This window comes from Sapajus apella, unplaced genomic scaffold (assembly GCF_009761245.1).
Source record: "Sapajus apella isolate SASKATOON/1434 unplaced genomic scaffold, GSC_monkey_1.0 scaffold10, whole genome shotgun sequence".
Classification (NCBI taxonomy): Eukaryota; Metazoa; Chordata; class Mammalia; order Primates; family Cebidae; genus Sapajus; species Sapajus apella.
The window spans coordinates 30,057,025-30,076,140 of NW_022436950.1; positions in this window are offsets into that span (position 1 = coordinate 30,057,025).

Genomic DNA, 19,116 nt, shown 5'->3' on the forward strand with positions numbered 1-19,116 from the left:
ATAGTATCGATTTGGTAATGGAATAATTTTTTGCCAAGCCTTTATTCTATGTACCCAGATTTTGCTAAACATTTTAACATATTTTCAAATTTAATTCTCACAATCATAATATAAAGCAAGTCTTTTTATTTTTATTTCTTATTTACAGATAAAGGAATTGAGGATCAGAGAGATGACCTCTGACACCCAGTTAACTAGTGAAAGAGGCAAGATTTGAACTAGGGGGGTTTGATGCCAAAGGCCATGCACTTGGTCTGTTTTGCTTTTATACTTAATATACCTTTTTAACAAAATAACGTGAATGAATAAAGAGTTACTAACTTAATTAGGAAGGAGTATTTTTACAGAAAATAATTTTAAGTATATAATTTCAATTTTGTGCTAATTCAGGTAAACAGGTTTTTTAGCTAGACTGAATAATGAACTTTCTGTGTGCTGAGTATTTTTGTATTATGACACTACCAGAGATTTAATAGTTTTTAGAATTTGGATTGTATCCTAATTTTTGAAAAACTGTGTATATTTTTTTAGGATAAAAAATAATGATCTTAATAACTTGCAAAGCTTTTAATATAACTAAATTATGTGAATTTGAGTCCTGATCTGAAACTCAGCCATGAGATGGCATGCTGAAATCTCCAGGGGAGGAAGTGGTAGTGCTGGCTTTCACTGGCCCCGACAATCCACAGAGAGTGTGCAGAGCAAGAAGAGTTTTTATTTCCAAGTCTAAACTGAATGAAATGTAGTAATTCTGCTGTCTGGGCTGCTGATGCCCTCTACAGATCAAATAGATGCTGTACAGCTTTAGGTTTCCCCTGTTAAAACGTCCTTTAGCACTAAAAGAACTCTGGGTCCCATAGCATACATAGTAGCTTCTTTACAGGGTACTGTCACCTTATTGGCATAAACAATAGAAATATTGAGTAAAATCACCTAAATAGCCTCATTTATGTCCCTGGCAGTTGTATAGGTGTTATTGGGATGATGGCGATGAAATGTCTCATTCTTCAGCAGGCTAGAATGGTTAATCACATGGTAGTAGTCACAGGGACAATTGAAAATACCAAAGAATATATTTTATTTATGCCCTTCAGTTGCTTATTAAACTTTTTTTATATAGTTGTTATATAATTGTAATGCAACACTCATATATCAATGTCTTAAGTTATTCAATTACATCAAGATGATTATTTCTTTAAAAAAGTATGTAGAGACACAGAAGTAGAGATGGCAGAAGTACAGTTTTTATTGTAAAATCAAATGAAATAAACTATGTAAAGCTTATGGAACAGAACAGGTCCTCTGAAAGCAATTACTTAATCAAATTTTAAAGTTTTATGTGACAACAAAGCAAGCCAGGGTGAGGGTGAAATGGTTGGCGGTTGTGCAAAAAAGTAGACAAAGCAGAGGAAGGCCTTACTCAGTCCTCATTAAAAATACTTCGTTAAATATAAATGTGCAAAATAGAAAAAAACACAAAATATAAGCATATTTCAAGTCTAATTAGGAAAAACACATTTGTGGTCATTATTATGTATTATTTTTCTACATTAGAAATCTAAGTTTCCAGTCTTTGTTTAGAATAATCCTTTAACTATTGGTTGAGTTCTTTACAACATTTTGTAACAAAGATTAGTTTGGAGCTCCTAACTTTACCATGGTAAAGAGACAATCTCCACTTCTCTTTTCTCATCTCTTACATGATAAGTAAGAGTATAGAACCATAGTGTCTTAACTTCACTGGATTGTTTTTTTTAAAAGGCTAAATGAGAGATTCATATAAAAACATGGAAGACTTTTCCTGGGTGTGGTTCTAAGCTCTTCACATATATTAACTTATGGACTTTTACAATAATCATTCAAGTTAGGGAGAAGTATTTTTTCAATTTTCCAAGAAAGGAAACTGAGGTACAGATAATTTTAATTAATTGCCAAAGACTATACATTTTGTAAGCTTTGAGCCATCCATTTTGGGCCATACGGTTCCAGGATTTATATGTTTAGCTCTCTGTTCAACTTTGAGAATTTGTAAAAAAAAAAATTATTAAATCAAGATATTACCATTAGGATTAATATTAATTGGATTATTATTTCTCACCTTCAGTTTTCTGTATTAACAAAGTTAATGTGAATAAATAGTATCATTTAGTATGATCAATTCCTATGGTTTTAGGGTCTTGGGTAAGTGTTAGAGTTCTAGATATTGTAATTTGGGCACCATTCAAACTGAAGGCAAGTTATGATTTTTCTCTTCATTCAGATAGATTTGATTGTTTGGTTACTTAAGGTTTTCTGCAGATCAATACCATGAAAGCACCAGGTGATGGCAGCATTACCCTGGGATTATGATGTTTATTTAGGGCAGGAGGCAAGCTCGAAATACAGTGATTTTGTAAAGCCGACCAGCAGAACATCTATCTAGGATATGGTACTTAAAAGAGACAAAACAAAACATAGTTCACATACATATCTGAATTACAGTTTAATCAAATATAAAAATCTGTGTCCTGCCTAACTCTCCCACACCAGATTCATGATTTTAAAAAATCAAACCAAAGCAAACCAGAAACCAATGTTAGGTTCCTTTGTGGTTGTTCTGATGGCTCTAAAGAATATACCCATGACACTTTACAAACTATATCGACCATAAATTCATTTAAATTTCAGCTTCTCCATCTATTGCTCGGTTATCACCACTCTCTATTTATTAGCTAATAACTTCTGCAACTCCAAACATGGGAAACCTCTAATTCTTTACTTCTCACTTATATAATGAGAATATTAATGTTCCCCTTCCCTTCATCATCTCTTCTTACCCTCACCATGCTCTCATTTCTGTCAGTTTTTTCTAAGTTGAGAAAAATTTATATTCTATTATGATAATTAAGTATTACACATTTTGCTTATAATTTTAACCTAATAATTAAAAACCCAAGCCTGAATTTATATTATTATGACTACAAAAATTCTGCTTATTGCAAAGAAAAGTCATGTGCCAGGGTTACATTACCTTTTCTACCAAAGCAATGTCACAAATCTATGTCATTAGATGGAAAATATTCCTAGTGTTAGGCACAAGTGGTTTGTCCTATTTTATTCTGAGACCATTTTAAAATCTCATTGCCAAGGTCTTCTATTGTGCTTAACTGGTATTCTCCTGGTGTTTCCCATTTATTCTCATTTTTATGTTATTTATTCCTTTAAAAATGTATTTAACATAGTTTTAATGAGTACTTACGGGAATAGGACTAAACAAATAAAATGATGATTAAATAGCAGAAGCTACATAATGTTTAATCAAGAGTTGAGGTAAGGAGAGACGTTTAAAGGAAACAATGCCCATCATCGTAGAACCAGTAAACTTTAGGGCTAGAAGTCTCTCTGTTACTTTACAAATCAAGAAACCAAAGTTAGTCTGCAATGCATGAGTATTTTATCTGATGTGATTCTTTACTTCTTACTTGATACCTATTTGTTTTAAGGATAACTGATCATTGATAACTAATATTTGCTTACAGAATTAGAATTTGGTGTAATCTATAACTTTTTTTTTTTTTTTGAGACGGAGTTTCACTCTTGTTACCCAGGCTGGAGTGCAATGGCCGCGATCTCGGCTCACCGCAACCTCCGCCTCCTGGGTTCAGGCAATTCTCCTGCCTCAGCCTCCTGAGTAGCTGGGATTACAGGCACGCACCACCATGCCCAGCTAATTTTTTGTATTTTTAGTAGAGACGGGGTTTCACCGTGTTGACCAGGATGGTCTCGATCTCTTGACCTCGTGATCCACCCGCCTCGGCCTCCCAAAGTGCTGGGATTACAGGCTTGAGCCACCACGCCCGGCGCTAATCTATAACTTTTAACCTAATAATTAAACCTTTAGATCACTTAAGTCAATATAAGCTTAATAAAGAATTTTATTTTTCATTGTCTGACTCTTGAACTGTCCTTGCTATAAACTTATACTCTTCTAGACAGAACAGGGAGAAACTGAAGGCTTTTCACTATGCAAACTTCAGAATATCAGAGTAAACTTACAACTAATGTAAGTTTTTATTTTCCAATCAGAGATTCCTATGATAAAAATGGGTTTTTAAATGAATTTATTATGAAATCATAATTTTCTATTCATGATAATTAAGTAGCAAAAAACCACAATAAAATATACTTGGAAACTTTTTCAAGTGTAGAAATGCAAAAGATAATACCCAGTTAGTTACTTCACTAATGCCCTTGAGTTAGGTGACACTAGTTATTTTGTTAGCCTGCCAACATTATGAGGTTTAAATTTTGAGAAGTAAAAACTACAAATCCAGACTAACACTGCTTTTCTTTTCTTTTTTTTTTCATTTGTTTGTTTTATTTCATTTTAGGTTTTACTTTATAAGAAAATTAAAATTATATATCCATCATAATTTGTCTCCAATATTATTACTTATGAAATCTTCTTGAAATTGTATTTTCAGGGTTAATGCTCTGTCATTATAAATTCATTAAAAACTAAAAGCTGGAAGAGATCCAAACTCAACAAACTCATTTCATAATCAAGTAAATGAAAGCATTGGGAGTTTAAATGGCTTCCTCAAATAGGTCAACAACTAATTACTGGCAAAGTTGAAGGTATCTAACAAAATTTTCTAATGTTGTTTTATTTTCATTCTGTTCAAAATATTTAAAAATGCCTCTTTCAACTCGTTGACACCAGCTTATACAGACATTTTAAGAAAAATTTCTGAACATTTGGGAATTTTCCAAATTACTTTCCTTTGTTGATTTGTGATTTAATTCCATTGTGGTCAAATAATATACTTTGCATGATTTCATTTTCTTTCAATATACAGAGACTTTCTTTATGACACAAAATATAGTTCCTTTTGGTAATATATCTGTGTGCACTTGAAAAGGTCAAATATTTTGTTACTGTTAGAAGTCACTGAAAGTGTTGTTGACTTTGATAGGAAGTGGTCACACTGCCTCCAGAACTTTCTGGGAAATTGTGCATAGGTGTCTGAGTATCCCACTTGCCAGGTAAACATTGCAGGGGTAAGAATTTTTAAAAAGCAGAAAGGAAAGCCCCTAATTTTTCTGCAGTGCAGTCTCCCTCTAGTGGCAATCGTAATATTTTGCTCCACTAATTTAGCTCCACTAATAACAAAGCAATGGGAATTTGCAGCTAAAGCAATCAATTGATAACAGAAACATCTAAAACAGTATCATTTACATAACTCTTGCTATCATTTATGAAAATAAAACTTATAGTCTCTATTGCATTGTAAACTACTAGATGGATCATATCATTAAGTTATATAATAACTTAGATTTTAGCACTTTATAAAAATACTCAAAATTTAAATCAGATTTGGTAATCTAAGCAACTAGCAAAACACCAAAAAAATGCAATTGGACTAGAAGGTTCAGTACTCTCTGTGTCTACTGTTTGAACAAGATTTAAAAGTAGAAGTTTGGAGAATATGGATAAATATATTCTAGAGCAGACAGTGAAGTTTTCAGAGCAGTATACATTTTACCGTCTGTCTGGTAAATTAGTTCTTAATTGCAAGCACCTCATTTCAGTATAAAAAATAAAGTAAAATTGATAGATAATACTAAAAAGCACTTAGTATACCTTTGTTGAATTGATTTTCACATGAGTGACTTCAGGTATAGAATTCATTCTTCCAAACAGGCAATGAATGACATAGTCAAGTGAAGCGTTCAAGACACACTTTTCCACTTAATTTGCCTAGTAAAAAGTTAGTTTTAGTAAAATAGATACACCCAGATTGTAGAAACAGATGACAGTGTCGCCCAGAATTCTGAAAAGTGGTAAGTAGTCAGTTGGCTGTGCTAAGGATGAGAGTTGGGCATATTTCACTATTCGGAGGAAATAAGAGTGGGATAGAGGAGTAAGGCCTATTAGACCTTTGACAGCTTAAAAAATAGATAATTACAGCTTTATTAAGTACTACTTTGCTATTTCACCCAACATACATTATGCCTCACATTTAAAAGGGAATATTTTACTTAGAAGAATATATGCTTTATATGCTAAAAGTAGAGTCCAATATTTGACTTATAAAATTTTGTAGAAAGTTGGTAACTTCAGAATACTGCCACATATTACTCTTCCTGTTAACTCTCTTGTTATTTGAGAGGATTGCCAGTAGGATATATTCTATTGTTTGTTTTTCACCTAGTTTACAAATGCACACCTTGTATATAAATAATCTTTACATGTAAACGTGTCTCTGCAACACTGCACTACCATTTGAGTCTTCGTCATCATTGCTGTGAGCATCGTGAAAACCAAACTCAACTTTTATATTGATTTTTCTCAGTATGACCCATATTATTAGAATTCTGTTGTATAATTCTTAAAAACTGTTTAGGGTGGAACATGGACATTTGACCTATAATGAGTTCCTCCGAGCTGTCACTGTATTCTAAAACACCTTTGCTTTCCACATTTCTGAATCCATAAGAACCATGTATTTTTCTGCATACTGTACTGAAAAGGAAAAGGGAGAAAAACTATTAAAACATAGTATAATAACATAATCACATTCATACATCTATGTAAAATTATAGTTGGGTACACATGTATTCTTAAAAAAATCAGTGGTAGATGGAAACTAATAACCAGTTACAGCAGGGTTATTACAAGGACATCTTTTGGATTCTAAACAGTTGACTCACAAATGAATTATTTGGCTACCACTATTTAACTATATAACTAAAATATATATATATATAACCCTTAATATATATAATATATATATATATAATACATATATGTGGGTTTTATATACATATATTATACACATACCAATATTTGAGGTTTTGGGGGATACATATATATATATATATCACACCACACACACACACACACACACACACACACACACTCTATTGCCTAAACAGTAATCTATTATAATTTGAAAACAGTGACTTAAGTGGTTTGCTTATAATACAATGGCAATTTTTAAAACCTTATTTTTAAAAATTCTTTTTTACGATTTTAAGATGATTTTTAAAAATAAAATTCATTTGTAATTCCCAAAGAAGGTCACTTACTTCTTCCTGTATTTCTGGACTAGCTTGTGTCTTCTTTATTTTCTATGAGCTCTCATTTCATTTTTGTTTTGTTATAGCAACGTTGAGGAATGCTAACCCTATTTCAGGATTCCACCATTTATCTAATGTCAATTGATATAAAATTAAGAAAATGATAGAAAAGCAGAGGAAGAAATGTACTTTCTAGAAAGGCTGAAACGTATGGCTGAAATACACCTAGAAATTATTGTGGTATCATGTACAATAATTCAAGGTGTGTGGTGATCATGGCGTGTGCTCCTACTTTTACAGATTGTCACTGCCAACTTCAAGCCAGAGCTTTCAGATTTTTAAATAAGATAAATCGAGTCAAATTAGAGGCCAGATGTATAAGATTATGTAATATATTTAAAAATACATTCTAAGAATAACCATTGTTTTTATATCATTTTTCAATACAGAGACTTTGTTTTCTGAAACAATTATCAAGCGTTAGCTTGCACTTCCTCCTCTTCCTTTCTTTTCTGTTTCCTTCTTTTTCCTTTTATTCCTGAACCGTTCCAGAGCAATTTAATCCTGAAGCCCTAGGAAGGGCGGAGCAGATGGGAGAGGTGGGAGCCAAGTGAAGAGGGGAGAGAATGAGCCGGGCGTCTGCGGAGAAGGGCTGCTTGGCCCCGGTGAGGCCAGGAGGAGGCTCTCAGCAAGTGCGGTCAGGACCCAGAGAAGGGTTTCCTTGCAACGAGCCCATCGCAGGTGCGGCGTGTGGAGGGAATACGTGGGGCGGAACAGGTGGCGCGCAGTGAGGAAATCTGAGCGGCCCGAGGAGGGTATCCACGCACGGGGAGGCCCAGTGTGGCGCATAGGGCCGGACTACTGTAGGGTAGCAGGACCTTGAACGCCAGAGCCCGAGCAGGGTAAGGAGAGCATGCCTGTGCGAGTGGGGGGTGGCCTGAGAAGCATGTTTTCCAGAGGCTGAGGCAGGCCTCGGAGGGGTGGCAGGCGTCCAAAGTAAGACAGCCCATTTAGATTTAAAACTGTAGACTGAATGAACTAAAAAATAAAAATTAAAAAAAAAATCAAATTTGCATCCTAACATGACATACTTGCTCTTTATGGTTATGATTCAAAGTTGTCTAACTTGTGACGTTTTCGACTGTTAGCTCGTTAGATTTTATAAGGCTCCATTTTTTTTTTTTTTAACTTTTAAGTTCAGGGGTATCAGTGCAGGTTTGTTACGTATATGAACTTATGTCTTGGGGGTTTGTTGTACAGATTATTTCTCACCCAGGTATTAATCCTAGTAACCATTAGTAATTTTTCCCAATCCTCTCCCTCCTCCAACCCTCCAACCGCCTAAAGGTTTCAGTGTGCGTTGTTCCCCTCTCTGTGTCCATGTGTTCTCATAATTTAGCTCCCAGTTATCAGTGAGAACACGTGGTATGTGGTTTTCTGTTTCTGTGCAAGTTTGCTAGGATAACAGCTGCACATTTTACAGTTCTCTTAATCCAGGAGGCCTCAATGAGAGCAAGGAAGGGAAGCTCTTGAAATCGGGTATCTTGATATCCTTGGTTTCTTGGAGAAACACTGGCCAGCATTTCCCACCCTTGGAGTCTGGAACATTCTCATTAGGTTTGAGCCTCTCTAAAAATATCAAAATGTCCTACAAACTTCTTGTTTGCCCTTCCTGGCAAACAAGTGAGTGAGACACAATTGGCGCTTGTCTAATTGACAGGGCATATGGGAACACAACCCAACCCTTGAATGTGCATCCTTAAGCTGTTCACGGTTTGGGAATCCCCTACATCCCACCCACATTTCTACACCTCAGATATAAAAATTCAAGCATAAAATAGAGATTTCAGGACTGACTTCCATCTTTCATTCAACTATTGAACAGCATCTTCTCTGAGGCAGGAGAATAGGGAATTAGGGTAATCAAGCAAAAGCAAAAGAACAGCAGGTGCAGCCACTTCTAGGCAAGATGAGGCAGCACACAGGCCACATCGTCATGTGATAACGAGACAGAAGTTTCCACTTTAGCCTCTAACAATGGGCCAGATCTCCACTTCAGCCTCTGATTGGTCACAGGCCAGTCCTTCATAGGGTGTAACCAATTGGAAGCCTCTAAAGACGTCTAGGAGTGTTACCAAATTGTTTTAGCTTAATCAAAACTGTAACTTGGCGGGAAGGGGTGAGGGGCTCTTGAGTTAATTGCTAGAGCCAGTTTCCACTCTGTGGAATGTACTTTAACTTCCATAAATCTGTGCTTTTGTTAGTCCGTTCTTTTGTTGATTGGCCTGTGGTTTTTTTTTTGTTGTTGTTGTTGTTGTTGTTGCTAATTTGTTCTTTCGTTTCTTTGTGCATTTTGTTCAATTCTTTGTTCAACATACCAAGAACCTGGATAACTCACAGTCAACCTTCCATCCAGTAATCCTCTTCTCTACTAAACTTTCTAGGAGAGTTAAGCTTCTCATTGGAGATCTCTTGTGACAGAAAAGTAACCAGCTTGCTCATTCTGTTTTCGTTTGCTTAGTCAGAATGATGTCTTTTACCTTGGAACAAAGTCATCTCTCTGTATCTTTGGCCCTTTGAAGTCATTCTATGCCTGAGGAGAACAGGAAACAGAGCATGACCCATCTTTCCCATGACAGCCATTCAGATACTTAAAGTAGCACTCTCTGCTCTCTTCAGTCATGCAGCCTATGCAAAAAACCCCAGTTGCTTCCGAAGCTCATTAAATGAAATGGTTTCTGAAGTATTGTATCTCATCTGCCTGATGTTAATGCACCTTAACATATGTTCCCAGTTTTCAGTGTCCTGATACGCTTTGGCTCTGTGTCCCACCCAAATCTCATGTTGAATTGCAATTCTCAATGTTTGAGGTGGAGCATGGTGGGAGATGATTAGATCATGGGGGTGGTTTCTAATGGTTTAGCACCATCCCCCTACTGCTGTCTCATGATAGAGTTCTCACAGGGTCTGGTTGTTTGAAAGTGTGTAGCACCCCTTGCCGCACTTGCTATTCTTCTCTACTGCCAGCCATGTGAATATGTGCTTGCTTTCCCTTTGTCTTCTGCCATGATGGTAAGTTTTGTGAGCCCTCCCCAGAAGCAGAATCTCGTATAACCTGCAGAACTATGAACCGATTAAACCTCTTTTCTGTATGAATTACCAGTCTCAGGAATGTTGTTATGCAGTGTGAGCAGATTAATATAGGCCCTCTTGTACCTTCATGTTCAGAGCTAAACATGACACCCAAAATCATTTCATCTCCACTATTTTGGTATAGATGCAAGTTATTTAGTGCCTACTTACATATATGAAAAATGACTTTATTTGCACTCGTTCCCTAAATCTGAAATTGTTCTAAATAAAATGTTTAATTTGAAAATGCAGAAGTTGATGTTTTAAATAAAAATCTTACTGTTGAAATATTTAACATATTTAACCATGCACACACTCATTACATAAATACACATTTATAACTTTTTAGTAAAAGTCTGAAATCTCACTTACCATGTAAGCTTAAGTAACTCAATTTCAGAAGACCTGTTTCCTTATTTAGATCATGATAGATTTGGATTAGATGGTATCTAATTTTAGACATTTATTTAAATTTATAAGGTAGAACTTTTTGCACATTAGTTGAATTTAAAAGTTATAGCAGAGTATTCCCAGTACTCAGTAATTTAGTAGTATAACAATAAACATTTCTGGCAGTTTCTGTGATAGTCCATGAGATGGCGCTATATTACTATGAGAAAATTCTCCATGAGATGGTGCTATATTACTGTGAGAAAATTCTTCGTATTTCCAGTTTCACAGAGCTTGGCATTAGTAGGCTGTATCTATTGTTTCATCATCCCCATCTGTTAGGCTGTATCTATTATTTCAAAAACGATTGAAAAAAATATAATCAGCCAATCTACTTGTTAAAGGAATTTACTTATGCTAAAATCCATTATTTAGAGGTTGGCAAATTCTCTTAAATGGCTAGACAGTAAATATTTTATTAATAGCATTTGTGGATCATATGGTAGTCCCTGTTGCAACTACTCAAATCTGCCATTGCTACCCAAAAGCAGTCATAGACAATACGCATATGGATTTGGTTGTGTGCAAATAAAACTTTATTTACAAAAACAGATAGCTGGCCTATGGGCCATAATTTGACTACCCTTGATATAAATTACATATAAAATTGTGCCACTATATTATCAGTGACTATGTTTACTGAGCCAAAATTGGTACTTATGGACAGACTCGAGAGTAGATTTCCATGATCTTTGCCTGATGGTGGTAGTCACGCCTTTCTGTGATCCCCTCTTCTTGAGTGTGGCCAGGTATGATATGGCTAATACTGAGTGTCAACTTGATTATATTGAAGGATGCAAAGTATTACTCCTGGGTGTATCAGTGAGGGTGTTGCCAAAGGAGATTAACATTTGAGTCAGTGGGCTGGGAAAGGCAGATTCATCCTTAATATGGGCACCAACTAATTAGCTACCAGCTTGGCTAGAATATAAAGTAGGGAGAAAAATGTAAAAAGATAAGACTGGCCTAGCTCTCAGCCTACATCTTTCTCCCATGCTGGATGCTTCCTGTCCTTGAACATTGGACTCCAAGTTCTTCAGTTTTGGGACTCAGACTGGCTCTCTTTGCTACTTAGCCTATAGACAGGCTATTATGGAACCTTGTGATTGTATGAGTTAATGCTTAATAAGTTCTACTTTATATATATTTAAATTCCACTAATAGGATATATATGTTATATATAGGATATATATATTCACTACATATGTATCATATATATATATATTTTTTTCCACTAATAGGAAATAGATATATATCTCCTATTAGTTCTGTCCCTCTAGAGAACCCTGACTAATACAGCAGGGCCTGAGACCTGAGAACTCCTTTTAACCTAAACAATATGTAAAATTGATGGAATATTTCTCTTGGGATTTTATTTTTTTCTTTAAAACCCTGATTTGCTAGCAGACTTGCTCTGGAGACTCTCCTTGCTGGCATGATAAATAAGAGGCTATGTTGGGGAAGTCTATATAGAAAGGAACTGAGGGTCATTTCCAGTAGATATCCAATAAGAACTTAGAATCCTCAGTCTGCAGCCACTTGCCAACAACCTGCATGAGCTGAATACTGGACTTTTTCCTAGTTGAATCTATAGATGAGAATATTCCCTGGCTGCCACCTTAATGGCAGGTTGACATAGGACCCTGTTAAGCCATGCCTAGATGCCTGGCCTGTAAAACTGCAAGATAATATATGCTGCTTTCAGCTGTATTTATTATGGAACAATAGAAAACTAATATACCATAGTTTCATCCATAGCTATAGCACAGTATGTAGGCATATATACCCATATAAATACACATGTGTACACATACATATGTATGTGTACACATATTTTTCTATGCACACACATTAATGTACATTATATTGACTAAAAATATATATTTTCATGATATTCGTAGAAAATACAGAATACTATATCTGTAAACAATTTCTTATTTACTTGTGTGTGATTCAAGATCTGTGATTTTTTTTTAACATTATGGTACTACAAGGTTGTTTTTTCTTCACTGTAATAAAAAAAGTGATAGAAAACACTCACCTGTGAGATCCACTAGAATTAGAACTAGTCTACAGCACAATTTAGTAACTATTGGCTTTTCATCAAATGGAAGGTTGTTAATTTTGACATCTCCAGTACATCTAATATATTAGGACTTCTGATGTCTGTAATGATTTCATCAAAGTATTAAAAGAAAGTTAAATTTTAAAACACCAAAATCAATGAATAACATGCCTAATAAATACTAAGAATACTATGATTTTTATAAATAATATAAAATTATTAATCTATGCAGACTATAGAGAGAAACTTAAGTACAATTTTTCATTAGCTGCCAACAAGTTTTTCTCAATAATGTTAGATAAAAGTGAATTCTGTTTGAAGGCCAATGTGTATATATTTTTTAGTTATTACACAAATCAATCAATCAGTAATTATCAGACAGTATACATGGGTATTCCTAAATCATTTTCTAATGTTTTACTAGTGTTATTATTTCTTTTAAAATATTTTAGAGTTTCCATCAAGGTGAGAAATCAACAATTTCCATTTTGTTTCCTCTCTTCCTGTTCTAATTAGAATGATGTCAAATAAAAAGGATGCAATAAAAGTAGATACCTGGTTACAAAAAGAAGAAATACTCTCCTTCCCATATATATATCCTAATATTTCCATTAGGTTATGAGGGTATTTCATGGTGCTCTGAGGTCACAGTTGCTGCTAATTCAATGATGACTAAAACTTCCACAGAGAATACTAACAGAATGGAAATGCTCTCATCCTTACTATACTTGAGTTACAAGCTATTTTCTTATCTCTATCTCTGTCTCTCTTGTCTCTGTCTCTTGGCCTTCTCTCTCTCTCTCTCACACACACACACACACACAGCTTTGTTGAAAGGAAATTTTCCTAAGTGTCTCTCATAGAGTTGCTGTAGGAATCGAAAAGTGGGAAAATGAAGCCTGTCCACTTAACTTTGATTTTATTATTGAATGAATAGGAGTGAGATAACCAAGAGAGACTGTATGTAGGACATAGATGCCTACTGGCTGGAATTTTTTATTTTCTGAAGCCATCATTGAGAACTGGGCAATATCACATTGAGATAAAATATTGAGCTACTGCAAAAATTTTTCTCATATCTTGGGCAAGACAATTTGGGAAGGTGTTTTCTAATGTGTACTGTAATATACTATCCTTAAAAACTATAGCTAAATTAACTTTTTCTTTAAAGTTAATCTGCACATGTGTTCTTTGTGGTTTCTGAGATCCCATTGTATATTTTTATAAGTATTTGAGCAACCATAATTATTCTGAGGATAAAAGTAAAAACAGTGCATAATCCCTGATTGACAGGAAATGCTACTACATTAAGTCTCATCAGAACTTCTGGGTATCATTCATATACTGATTTTCATCTTTAAATTGCTGTTACTCACAGAGTCAGTGATAAATGTGCTTTGTTTGGATTTTTGCAAATATTTTGAAAGATTTATAATAGATATTTAGATTTTTTGACCAATGCTATTTATTTAAAGACAACACGTTCATTCGTGCTGTGAAACCAAGATATTATCAATATTATACATGTACACAGTGCATATATTTTAAAGTTCATTTTTCTCTTTGAGTGTTTTGCTTTTTACTTTTAGTTTTCATTTTTCTTCTTTGGTAAACACGAAGCAAGTACTGTAGGATGAAAGCTAAGTATTTTAGAAAAAGTCTAATTCTGGACAAGAACATTTAAGAAAGGTGAGATTTATGCTCTAGGCTATAGAACTGTAAATTCTTTATAGTTCCACGTGACAGAATGGATGATAGTCAATGGATCATTGTATAGGAGTGGTATGGTACACTATAGTACTTTGGCTCAGGTTTTCTATATTGAGGAATTTCCTTTTCCTCAGAAAACAGCATTATAATAATCTCCTATCTAAAGGAAGTTATAGCATGCAATGAAACTATTTCTCCATTAAATTGTAGGTAATAATATCATCTGGCACTGTGTCTCTCATGAACTAAATAAACTATTAGCAAAATGAGGTATACATGTATGTGTATATATATTTTTTCTATTCATATTCTTTTATTTTTATTCATAGAAGAAAAATTTGAAAGTTACTGGAATTCACATTAGGCATTGTTATTTGAAATGTCACATTGTCACTATGTGTGAAAGATAGTGATATATTAGTGGATAATTGGAAGGTAGGGATTTTTTCAAAAGAAGTAGCATCTGTTCAAATAGAGTCACTAGGCTGGTTTGCTTAAGGAAAATATCAAATCAAAGAACAATCAGTTTCAGAATTTGGTTGCATTAAATATGTCAAGTGATTCAGTTTACCCCACAAGTGACAGTATTTATGCAAAATAATGAGTGGTTAAATAAGTCAATCAGGATTCACTCTCAAATTAACTCTTCATCAGTTCTAAAGTTGATAAAACTAACCAGAACACATTCCCTGTGCAACTGTGCCCTTATAGTCCTATAGTTACACGAATAAATACTTAAGAGACTGCCATGGAATCTCAAGAGACCAGTCGCCAAGGTGTCATCTTCCATGTTGCGAGTGTGACTTTCAGGGCAATACTGACTTGGAGATGAAGATATTCACTGATACTTAAGTTACTTTAAAATTGCAACAACTTTAGTATCTCCTCCTAGCTTCTCCTTATTCCTCCCAAGATCATAGGTCAACCATCTCTTTCCCTGTGACCACAGGGAGGCGGAGGGAAAAAGAATCATTACCCAAAGAACTCACAATCTGTGGGATGGAGGGGATTGAAGTGTGATATTCTGGAGATTCCAATAGAATGTTCTCCAAGATTATAGCAATAATGGTGAAGTGTTCTAAGTGCTTTATAGACATAATCATTTAAAGGATAAGAGGAATAGGCCCTGTTTTAGAAGTCATCCCCTTTTGCAAAATTTCTTGCTGAGGCCAGTAAGAAAGACGCTGCAATTTGAACCTAGTGAGGTTTCAAAGTGTGTATTCTTAACCACCAGGGTGTGGTGTGTCTTCTAGCACAAATGAAAGCAGCATTAAACTCATCCAATATCAGTCTACGCAGCCTTGCCAGATCCATTGTGGATTGGACAACTCAGAGTCTCTTTCAAACCCAGAGATCTGTGATACAAAGGGTCCAGATTTTTGCTCTATTTCCCTCTCTATGTCTAGAACAAGATCATAGCAAACACATGATCCAGAGACTAACACTCATCACTAAATAGAATGTTAAACAGCAATCAGTGCTATTCTCTGAATGCAACTTGGTTTGAATAATTGGAAGGTGGGAACAGAAATAGCAATGAAGAAATCCTTTTTTCCTTAAAGTCACTGGGAAATTGAAAGATGTAAGTTATTTCAATTTTAACTCTGCTTCTTTTTTCCTCTTAATAGGTAACAGTGAAGCATAAGGATATCTCTGAGGATCACAGCATTCATTTACATTTGAGATAAACTGCTTCACTTATGCACATTGTGTATGGCATGCATGAAGATAAAAATGTAAGTTTCTCTCATAGGAGTTGAAATTGCAAGCCTTGTATATCAAAACCAATAATGGTGCATGGGTATGTACCTGGAAACTGGCAGAACCAGAGCCGTCTCTCAGTACAGGTTCTTCCAATTTCTTCTCTGCGCTTTCTTTCCTGTACTTCCTCAGTGAGTTTGCTTATTTTCCCTCTTCTTCCTTCTCACTGGCCAGTATATATGTATGCATGCATGTGTAAGCATTTATTTCTCTCTAAGCACTTCTGTTCCTAGTTTGGGGTACTTACTGCTGTCCAAATGTATTAATTCTCAGAAACACTTTTTAAAATCCAAATTTTCAGAAAAATATATGTAAACTTTTCTTTTTATAGATATACAAATATTAAGGTTGTGGCAGATTATTTATCAGTCTCCATTTGCTATTTCTTACTAGCCAGATTTTGCATCCCCCGCCTTGCAATAGCTTCATGGTGAACCAGAATACCCTTTTCCATTCAATTACTGTAGTGTGTGGCCACAAGACTTGGTTTGGCCCATGGGCTGTTAGTGGGTCTGAAACAAGCAGAATGTTGAAGAGTAGTTAGTCATATGGCTTGGTTTTCTCTCTTGCATTAATGTCATTTCCAAGAAAAAAACGTATTCTGGGTAGCCTACAGATCTTAGAAGAATGAGAAGCCCATGAAACAAACCCAAAAGAATTTTACAGTTTGAATACAAGCCCTCTTGAGCTTATCTGAAGTCAGCTGAGTCTCAGCAGATCTTGAGTCAGATAAATAAAAAATAATTGCTTCCTGTTGGACAGTACTGAGTTTTAGAGTTGTCTGATACGCATATTAGTGTGAGAGGAGTTGAGTAACATATGTAAGTATTGGGAAGCCGAGGCGGGTGGATCACGAGGTCAAGGGTTCGAGAACAGCCTGATACACATGGCGAAACCTCGTCTCTACTAAAAATATGAAAAATTAGCTGGATATGGTGGCGTGTGCCTGTAATCCCACCTACCTCAGGAGGCTAAAGCAGGAGAATTGCTTGAATTCAGGAGGCGGAGGTCGTGGTAAGCGGAGATAGTGCCATTGCACTCCAGCCTGGGTGACAAAGCAAGACTCTGCCCCCTCACCCCCCAAAAAAGAAATAATTTTTTTAGTATTTACTAGTTCTAAACTAATGGATTACAAAATAATGATTTCTTTATTATTATTAGTCATAACTCCTGGACTGAAGCTTAGTGCTAATATGAATTATAAGTAATATTTTAAGTCAATCCCTATTGGTTCATGTGTCTGTATTTCCTAATTTTTTATTTCTCCTGCTTAACAGTAATTGCCCATATTATATTTTTCTTAGAAAATTTCTACAAAGTAATTTTCAATGCACTGTTCTTGAATCTGAGATATATTTGGCAGAATTCAAAGGAAAAATATTTTATCTTTTTAGATGACTCATTTGGCAGTTTCTTATTCTACTGCTGATTATTTTTCAAAATAAGCTCTTATGAGTTTTAAAATAATTATTTCCAGTTCCATAGTAATCACACTAATTAGAATTTTCCAAGCAGGTATATTCTTAGAATTTATTTTAATGGTAATATAACAATCTGAAACTCATAGTGTGCACTATTGCACCTTAAGTATTTTTTATCTGGAAAATGAACAGTTTAGTGCATTATCTGCTGAGAAATAGTATCCTCATGGTCTCAAGAATTATTAGCACACATCTAACTTACTACCCTGCAGTGGTTTCAGCATATAGACACAAAATCAGATTCTAAGATATAATAAGAGCAAGATCACAATGTTGAAGTAGTGTTTGCAAGATAACTTTTTAGATGACATAATTTGAGACCTAATTCTTTTTGAAGACACATACAGATTCTCAATTATAAGCCTCTCATCACATTGAAATTTTATTATTTCTGGTCTTTAGGATTACTCGCTGTCCTCGGTCTCTACACACCAATCTGACTGCCATTAATTCATTTATTGTCCTATAATAAATGTTAATTTATAGGAGTAATAAAGCAACTAAGTGGGACTAGATGAAAACAAGAGATAAAAACCATGGTAGATTGGGTTATTCTAAGCAGAAAACATTGAAACAATGTGTGAATGCTTTATTCTCTTATACTCAACACATTTTACAGCTTGTTCCCTTTTCAGGAACTCATACTCTGAGCTATAGCTCAATACCTTGATAATGTATGTCTTCTTTTCTTATAAGAAATAGCATAACTATTTTTGTGAATCCTAACTCTGACAGCCCTACATAGACAGAAATACTTTGCTACTCTACTTCCCTTATTGTTAGCTATTTTATTGTTTGATAACTGCCTTTCCATTAGATGGAGAACTCTTTGAGAGCAGAGAGTATGACTCATTCTAATGTGATGTTTGGAACTTTCCTGATGCTCCAAATATATCTGTAGAATTAAAAGGCAATGAGAACACATGGACACAGGAAGGGGAACATCACACACCAGGGCCTGCTAGTGGGTGGGGGAATAGGAGAGGGATAGTAGAGGGTAGGGGGATTGGGAAGGATAGCATTAAGATAAATACCTAATGTAGATGACGGAGTGTTAGATGCAGCAAATCACCATGACACGTGTATACCTATGTAACCTGCATGTTCTGCACATGTACCCAAGAACTTATAATAATAATAATAATAATTAAGGACAATCACAAACTGAGAATGAAAAACAGGAATCTAGTTTATCCCTTCTTTTATGAGAAAAAAAACATCTTAGTTAAAAATCTTATGTCAAACCTATGTATTACTAAATATATTTACTCCTAGTTTGATACTAAGTTGACATAAAAACAAAAATTTGCCTTTGTTATTTGAGCACATACATTTCTCATATATATTTAACAATTTTTAGAATTACTTGAAAGACTTTACAGGTATGCGATTTTCCCATCTATTAGTAAGCAATGTAATGCAATCAAAATACTATCTTTGAATGCATGAAAATTA